This window comes from Balaenoptera physalus (genome assembly GCF_965194825.1).
Source record: "Balaenoptera physalus genome assembly, chromosome: 8".
In the NCBI taxonomy this organism is placed as follows: Eukaryota; Metazoa; Chordata; class Mammalia; order Artiodactyla; family Balaenopteridae; genus Balaenoptera; species Balaenoptera physalus.
The window spans coordinates 120,387,832-120,396,719 of NC_138887.1; the positions used below are offsets into that span (position 1 = coordinate 120,387,832).

The 8,888-nt window shown below is 47.8% G+C and overlaps 1 long non-coding RNA gene across 2 annotated transcripts in view; it reads right to left on the reverse strand.

Annotated features, from left to right (window-relative positions):
- LOC309666398 overlaps positions 1-8,888 on the reverse strand; it is a 191,824-nt gene that overhangs the window by 21,902 nt on the left and 161,034 nt on the right. For both annotated transcript variants that reach the window (XR_014267073.1, XR_014267074.1), the window contains 2 exons: positions 2,765-4,352; positions 1,351-1,536 (listed from right to left, as the gene is read on the reverse strand). This is a non-coding gene — a long non-coding RNA (uncharacterized lncRNA). The remainder of the gene's footprint in view (positions 1-1,350; positions 1,537-2,764; positions 4,353-8,888) is intronic.

Sequence of the window (8,888 nt, forward strand, 5' to 3'; positions counted from 1 at the left end):
AAGCAATATTGTAACAAATAAAGACTTTAAAAACGGTCCACATCAAAATATGAAAAAAAAACCCACAACAGGTAAGGCAGTTAGGAATGTATAGTTCCTTTCACTCTGCAGGTTCTGGTACGTTATGCCTGAATTCCCCCAGGAATGTGGTATTGCTCATGGTTTACTCTTCTGGCAGAGGAGATAGCTCCTGGGGCTTCTTGTAGGTTTTTTCTACCATTACAGTTCTCACCCCACAGGTCAGGGAATCAGTGTGGGGATTCTGCCAGTCATGAGCAGACCTACTCTCAGCACATCTCCTAGGGCTGGGGAGCTAAACACAAAATGTGTCCATTATTCCACTGGACTTCCTGTGACAAAGAATCAAACTGAGAGTATCTATCGCCTGACCTCCATAAGCTCTCCTAGGACTGATTTTAGTTTTTCTTTTTTTAAAGCTTTTCTGATAATTAGCATCAGTCCAGAGCCAGACTCGAATACTCTTCAGAGAGTTCCTTTTCTGCCCCTTTGACCAGTGAATAGCCATCCTTGCCAAGTGGTTTCAGGTCCCACTTCTAAGGCTTAGAGGTCGTTTCCTGTATATTCCCATGACCACACTCGAGTTCAAGGCCAGGAGAGGTAGTAGAGAGAGTACACGTCACACCGGGGCGCCAGCGGCTTTGATGGAACATCTCAGGTATGAATATCCCAGCCTTGCTCTTACTGGTCCATCAAGGTGTCTGACATTTCAGGTGGGCTCATCCCCCTCCCCACATGGCAGAGTGTCTGCCAGGCCAGGCGGGTGCTTCGGGCACTTGTGAGCACAGGTGAACGAGGAGAGAGATGGAAGGGCTGGAGCTGGAAGGAGGAAGACAGGACATGTGAGAGGTGTCAGGGGATGAGTGGAGGGGGCGGGGAGTGTCGTTTTACTTGTTTGGCACATGGGAGTGGAATGGAGAGCGGTATCAGGGGAGAGGATGGGGGAGAATTTTGGAGAAGATAAAAAGGGATGTGAGAAGCATTGTTCGGGATTAGATGTTCGATTGCCTTTAACAGCCTTTGAGAGTTACCAGTAAGGATGGAAATGAATTCCTCTTTAATCAAGTTTCCTCCTGTTTGTACAATGTTTTTAAAAAAATCCCTGTGACAGAGTTCTCCTGGTGTGAACCGCATGGGTTATGGCTTCAATAGCAACCATAAGTGACAGCTCCTAGGTCCTCTCTGGGAGAAGGTTCCTACATGGGGGAAAGAAGAGGGCTGGAAGGCAGGAACCCTGAGCAGGAGGAGGGCCCTGCAGCGTCACCGGTGCAGGTGAGGGTCATGGCAAGGATGCTGGCCGCCAGAGCCACTCTTGGTCTCAGTTATGCTCACCTTTATTTGCTGAAGAACAGGGGGAAGCCTGTCCCCTTTCCCTCTCCGAGTGGATCCAGAGAAGGTGGCCCTGGCTGGCTTGCCACTCTGTAGAGCCCCGAGTTGGCCACCAGGAGGCAGTGCTGTCTCTTCTCAGACGCAAGGGTAGGAGGTCCCGCCTGGATCGGAGGTGAGTTCCCGGGTGACCTGTGGGAAGTGTGAGGACAGAGAAAGGTGGAGACAAAGAGGGCTTTTCTCTCCCACTCCCATGTAGGCAGGAGGCTGTCTCCACCCCGGGGTGCTCTGATCGCAAGCATTTAAGCGGAGCCTAGAGGATCCCCACCCCCGCCCCCGGTCAGGCAGGTGGGGATTGAAGTTTCCCTCCAGAAGGTATTTGGCTGGTTCACCAGAAAACACCTGACGTCCAATGGTTTAGTCCAGTGAGTTCCCTGAAGGCAGGGCTACTACCTCTTCATCTCTCTCCTAGCATCTGGCACGTGTTCAATTGACAAGTCGTCCAGTGAGTGATTGCCTCAAGAGATTGCCTCATGAGCCTCAAGGTATGATTACCAGCGGGTGAGGGGGAGAGGGATAAATTGGGAGATTGGGATTGACATATACACACTACTGTGTATAAAATAGATAACTAATAAGAACCTACTGTATAACACAGGGAACTCTACTCAATACTCTGTAATGGCCTATATGGGAAAAGAATCTTAAAAAAAGAGTGGAGGTATGTATATGTATAACGGATTCACTTTGCTGTACACCTGAAATTAACACAACATTATACATCAACAATACTCCAATAAAAATTAAAAAAAATAGTAACACACTGTCTGAGCTGAGGGTGCAAAATGGGTAGAGAGCCCGTCCACTCGATTTACGACCTGGATTTACGAGCCTGCATGGTGGATGAGGAGGCTCGTCTGTGGACGCTTCAGAAAGACAGGGAGGGGGCCTGGTTAGTTTCATGTTGACCCTCCCCAGTTATCCCTGACCACCCTCGTCAGGGGATGCTAGGTAGTAAGGTTCTCGCGAGTAAGAACCATGCTTCATTCATCCGGTAACTCGTTCAACATCCCCTACAAACTCCGTGTCCACTTGCCTTCTTGGGTCCTCCAGACTGTGTCCCCTGGGTGTGTGTGTCCCCACGGTAACCTCTCCACACTCAATAAATCCATAGGTTTGCACCACCAAACACGAACCTTAGGTCTACGTGTTTCTTTCACCTCAGTTACACCTTTTCTTATATTACCCGGGATCGGCCACTATCCAACGTGTCATCCCATCCAAGCCAGAAACACCCCCAAATACAACTGGTACTTTTCCACTCCACTCCACTTCCTATTCCATCGTCCACTGCACCACCTTCATGATGTCATATCTTCACGTTTTGGCATCTCCAATGTTGGAATAGCTTGTAACTTACCATCTTACCACCCTCTTTCTTTCCTGTCCAGCTCCTTCAACATTCTGTGAGCTCACCCACGGCAGGGAGGATCTTGCATTCCCAGTGTCTTCCGCTGGCGTTGGCCTTATGGAGCCCTGAAATCAACGTTTGTGAAATGATCAGATAAAAGAATGGCCCGTACGTTCTAAGTCGTGAAAACTCTCTCAGTCAGGGATGTTTACTGCTTTGCTTTCTGGGAGATGCATGCAAATTCCTACGTTAGGGAAAGTAGGGATTTTCATAGGCATATTGAATCATCTCTTAAATGATAGAAAATTTTAATATATATAACCTCAGCCTGGTGATGCAGGCAGAGCAAATATTGCTTTTCTGTGGTTTAAGTTGTAAGATGATGAAATGGAGCCTCAGAGGTGTAAAGTGATTGCCAAGGTCATGACTGTGTCTGGCAAGAAGTAGGATCTCCCCGCCCTGACCGCAGTGCCCTTTCTTCATTGTATCTCCTCCCTCACGACCTGTGGAGTGAGTGATGGGTGGGTATCTGCTCATGGATGCTTACAATGTGTATCTCTGACCTCTCCAATAATTGATGGGGCAGAATCCTTTGAGTTCAGGCTTAAGGAAGACAGACACTAACTGGGGTAAAATTAAATGGTTTAAAATGCATTTTGAGATACTTCACCTGAGGACGTGCTACTGACAGGTAAATAAAATGAATATGGAGAAACCTCTTCCCTGCCAATGAATAACACATAGCTTTCAGGCAAGTAGGTAAATTCAAGGAGATTGTCTTTCTTAGCTACGCTTAAAAAGTTCAGTACATGAATAATTGAACAACTTCCTGGCACACTCAATATTTATTTGTAAGCCTGCTCCGGGCAGAAAAAGAGAAAAAGCATTTTGAAAACAAGTTTTGCATTAGCTAGGAGTTTATTTGTTTGCCGGAAGATTCCTTAATTACATTTGCAAAGGAACATATCGGTGTGTCTTGTTATTTTCTCGTTGACCTATTGATGTGAAATATATTAGACAAATTAGAAGGGAGATGGGATAAAAGATATGAACCATGTGTGCACGTGTGCGCTGTCGGAGACCAGAATAGAACTTGCAGAAACTTGCACACGGATTGCGGCCCTTATTACAGTCTTACAATCCTATGGAGTAAGAATTGCTTTCGCACTTGCCTTTTCTCTCCAGTTAAGCCAGTGGCCAGTCCGGGAGGGGCACAGAGCGTCACCGGAAGTGGATGCTCAAAAACTGTTGAATAATTGTTTTGTTGGTTTGCAAACTGGTCCCCATACATGGAGGGCAAAGAGAGACCGAAGAAAGAGGCAGACACTCCAGATTGGCAGGTGGCAGTTTTAATAAGCAAGGGGACTTACTCATGAGGCTTGTCTTGGGGTCCACAGATGAGTAGATGTCCACACTAGGTGGTCTCAGCACCAGCTCGCTCTCTCAAGGCTGCGTCCTTGGAACGGCTCTCGCTGTGGAATGGTGGGCAGACGCACCTCCAGATGTGGGGAAGGGATGAGGAACCTCCACTGCCTGGGTCCGCCTTGAGGGTCAGCTGGTGGTCACGTCCTCTCGATGACCTCCTCCAACGTGTTTCCTATTCCAAAACGTTCGCAATGTCATCTTTATGAAATCTAAGTTATGAGCGTGTAAACAAGCAGAGGCTCTTCCATCTGTCCTCGGTCTGGTGGGGGTAGGAAGTCCCATCCAGAGAAAGCCTGACTGCCTGATTCTATTGGTTCTTCACATGCTTGTTGGGTCTGATGCGGAGGAGAGGCTGCTGGTGACATGGACCAAAAGATGGGATTCTGGAGAGTCAGCACCAGGGGTCTGGGAAACCGACCCTGCATCTAATCTACCGTAACACATATTATAGACAACGTGTCTCCTTTAGACCTGGAGGGCTCACTAATCATGCATTCACTTCTTCATTCACTGAATGAATAGATTTTGAACACCTTTTATTTTAACACCTTTTAAGAGTCTTAAATCTTAAATCTTAACAGTGCTGGACGCTGTTCTTGGTGTGGATAACAGCGGGGAGTGAAGGAGACAGACATCTCTGCCCTAGGGGGGCTCACATTCTATGGGGGAAGACAGACAATAAAACAACACAGGGATGTGTGATCCAGTGTGATTGGAGACTCCGTAGAGATTCACTGTGAGCTGCAGCTCACTTCCCGTTGACTGAATATTTGTGATCCAGGATCAGGCAGTCACCTCTCTGGGGCAGGAAGTGCACTTCAGCCTCCCAGGACTGTGCTCCTCCCAGGGGAAACCATCAAGATCGCGGCACTTATTTAAACATTGGTTAGAAAAAATTAACCTGCTTCATTTAAACAGCTTTAACCAAATTCAAATTAGTTTTTCCTCATGGGAGGGTGTTAAAATACAGGTCTGCTGCTAATTCAGGGCTTTGCCAAGTAAACTACAGCAACGAGGTTCAGATCTGAGGAGACTCTTGGTGATACTCTACTGGCCATCAGAGACTCCTCTCATTCTCTCTCCCTCTCTCCCTCCCTTGCATATCTGATGTTCTCTTGTAGGTCTCCATTGAAAAAATCAATGCTAGCCTCTGATTATGTTCTTGGTACAGGTGTTATCTCCGATTAGGTAACTGCTGTTGCATTTGACTTTTTCCTCTGATCTGAATTGAGGTGCTAAGTGTGGCAGACAAAATAGGAGGGAGATTAGCAGCCCTTCCTACCAATATACTTCCTAAAAAAATAAAATAAAATATTCATGCTGGTTATTCTTCATCCCTGCCTTTCTCCTCCTCATCTTTCTCCCCCTCTCCCTCCTCATCTTTCTCCCCCTCTCCCTCCTCCTCCTCTTCTTCCCCCTCTCCTCCTCCTCCTCCTCTTTCCCTTCCTCCTCCCCCTCCCCCCTCCTTCTTCTTCTTCCTTCTTGGGCTTCTCCACATGCCTGTTGGGGATGTCTTTGTTTGCCCTGAGGCTGTACCTCCTGCTTCAGCCAGAGGCATAGCTGGGGAGAGGGCGGGGATTTACTCTCTTGCCCCCGCTTTTGGTTTCTGTCCCAGTAGAAGCTCATCTCTCCGAGAAGCTCAGCTCTGCTGGGCGCCCGCACCCCACCCCCTCCGCCTCCCACACAGCTCAAGCCCTCCCCAGGGGGCTGTGTTTCTTCTTCTTGACCCTTGGGGTCTGGGAATGCTAACCCCTCCCCATGACTGCTACTCCTGGGTGCTTCCACCTTCTCAGATGATGTGCTTAACCCCGCAGCCCCCCATAAGTCCCTACAGGCAGCTCTCTCCAGAATCCCATAGGAACATGCCTTCTCTTTCCAGGTGGGCCCTGACTGATACTGTAATCTATTTAAGTAACTAAGCATTGAATATAAAACATTACTATTTTGAGAAAAAAATAATTATTTAAAGGGGAAAAAAAAGCACAAAGGTGTAATTTAGGTATCCCGTTTTTCCTTAATCACCTTAAATTATTGCCGAAACTAACCCTGTTTTTCTTCCAGCTTCAAGGGATCACTTCTTTAAAATCACTCTCAATTTTTGATTTTAGATCAGAAACCCTCCCCAAAGGATACATTTGACTCTGGAGCATCTCAGCTTCAGAGACATTTGAAATCAAATTCTTTTCCGTTCTGGCTGAGAATTAAGACTGAGTTCTCTGTTTCCCGTAACTGCAGGAAAGGAGTCCGCTGAGGGCACAGACACGCAAGCAAACACCTGTAATAGGAAGTGGAAAGTGTGACCTTCACCTGGGGAAACTTGGCGAAGAAGCTGGCAACTCTGGTGGGACCTACAGGATGAGTGGGCACGAGTGTGTCATCTGCTGGTAATGACCTTCACCCTCTGTATCTGGAGAAGAGGCACCAGCAGCTGGAGTATCTGGGGAGCCTTGAGTCACGGTGAAACGGAGCACGGGTGGGAGGTGGGGAGGGCAGCGCCAGGAAAGCTGAGGTCACCCCTGTTGACTGAACTCCCAGCCTGCTATTAAGACAATTTCCAGAGGCTCTATTTCCCTCGTCAAGAATGCCCTTTACTCCCTCTTCCACTTACTGAATGGAGTAGAAAATGTCCTCTACCTACCCGTGGAAAGCCTGTTATTAGGAATGAGTGATTATTTTCACTTCTCTGATTAAAAAAAGCATGAAGGTACAATTTAGGTATCTACTATTCTAAATCTACAATTCAGAAAAGAGAAGCCTTGACATTTTCTTGTTTTAATTCTTTGCTTTTGAAAATGTAGAGTTTGGGTTACTCCTACGATTTAAACGATTATCCCACTAACTCTGACATGTTGCCTCTTTCAGCCTGAGCTCCTACTTGAATTCCAAAGTTAAGTTCCAATGCACCTGTTGGATTTTAGAGGGTGAGGAGAGAATTTATGAATATTTGAAAGCGTGAACGTGAGGTCACGGCACACTCATCCTCGCCTCCAGCCTCACCTTTCGGTCTCGTTTCCCCCTTCCTGTCCCTGCTTTCTTCGCTTCCCTTCCGTTTTTCTCCCACAGAGCCTTGCTCTTCTTCATGCCTCATCCCCACCTGAGGCGCCGGTCCCACTGGCCCCATGAAGGGAAATCATTTCAGCCCTCCTGTGCGAGCCCCCCAGAGGGGTCTGCATGGCTTCCTAGTGGCTCTGGAGATGGGAAAGTTTGTCGTGAAGGAGAAGAGACCAGGTGACATGGCTGAGCACTGAGTGAAAGGTTGAGAGAGATTCCAAGTGGACTTTGAGCTGTTAAACCTCAGGGTGGAGGTGGGGGTCACAACGAGGGTAGTAAGAAGGATGAGGGCAGGAAGGCCATGTTACCAAACCAAACTTGGGTCCACCCACCCATGTGCAGTAAAGCCAGTCTATTGTCACCAGGTTGTGGCGAAGGGAAGTTCAGTGTTTATTGCCAGTGCCAAGAAAGAAGAAAGGGCAGCTCATATGCAAAAGACCCGAACTACCTGATGGCTGTCAGAGAAGGGGTTTTAAAGGCAGTGGGAGGGAGGGGTCTGCAGGGTGCGTGATCAGCTCATGCACAATTCCCAGATTGGTTGGCATCAAGGTGAAGTTCAAGCATCATCAACTTTTTGGTTTCAACCAGTCTAGGGTCTATGTTCTTGTGGCCACAATTTTCATCTGGTTCTGCTTCCTGCAAAAACAACTTAGGAATCTGTGTCAGGCCTTTATCTATATCTTTCAGGGAACTGGGAGTTCGGATGATTCTACTTTGTGGCGGATTTATAGTCTAAATTGTTACAAGTTTCCTGGCCCAACAGCTAACCTTTGTTTCTACATCTTCACATTCCTAATCAGTAACTCTTGAGCCAGCCTTTTGAGACTCAGAGGAGGCCTGGGAGACTAAAGGAAAAACCTTTTACTTCAAAGGACAGGCGCCCCGGGGCGTGGATATGGTTTCAGTTGTTTGGGGGCCACATGATCACTTCAAATTTAGAAACAGTAGTTTTAGCCAATCCCTGGATTCCAGGTAAAATAGACTTCCTCTGATCTATCTCCCCACCAGCCTCCAGTTGGCCTGAAATTCTATGTTCACCACATTTCTAGGAATCTTGGGTTAAAGTAAATGTGCTCATGGAGGATGGCGTGATAGCATATATCATGTTTATGTTAGCACCCAGCAGGGCTCTGTGGGAACGAGGTTGAAGAGAAGAGGAAAGATCCGGGCTGACCCCTGGATCCTGGGGGAGCTGGATGGGGTGGGGTGGGGCTGACCTCAAAGTTCCCATCCCTACCGGACAGAGGACTGTAGGGAATTATCGAGCATCTACTTTATCCCAGAAATTATCCTAGAAAACTGAAGTGCCCTTACACTCTTATGATAATACTAAGTGAATTATATTCTGAGTCCCATTTTGCAGAAGAAAAAAACCCAAGGGTCCTAAGTAACTTCCCCAAAGTCACAAGGCTTAGCAGGTATCAAGCTAGAATTTAAATCCTGAGCTAGCAAATCTGGCTGATTCTCAAGTCCCAGCTGCTTTCAGAACCTCTGGGAGGGCCCCAGGCAGGCAGGACACCCTGGCGGGTGGGAGGGAGGCTTTGTCACATCAGGCCTCCTGCCCCTCCTCCCCACCCTCCGCCAGCTTCCCCCCTTCCCCCCCCCCCAACCCCGGACTTGGAACCGCCTACTGGGTGACATGTGATGGCCTGGTGAC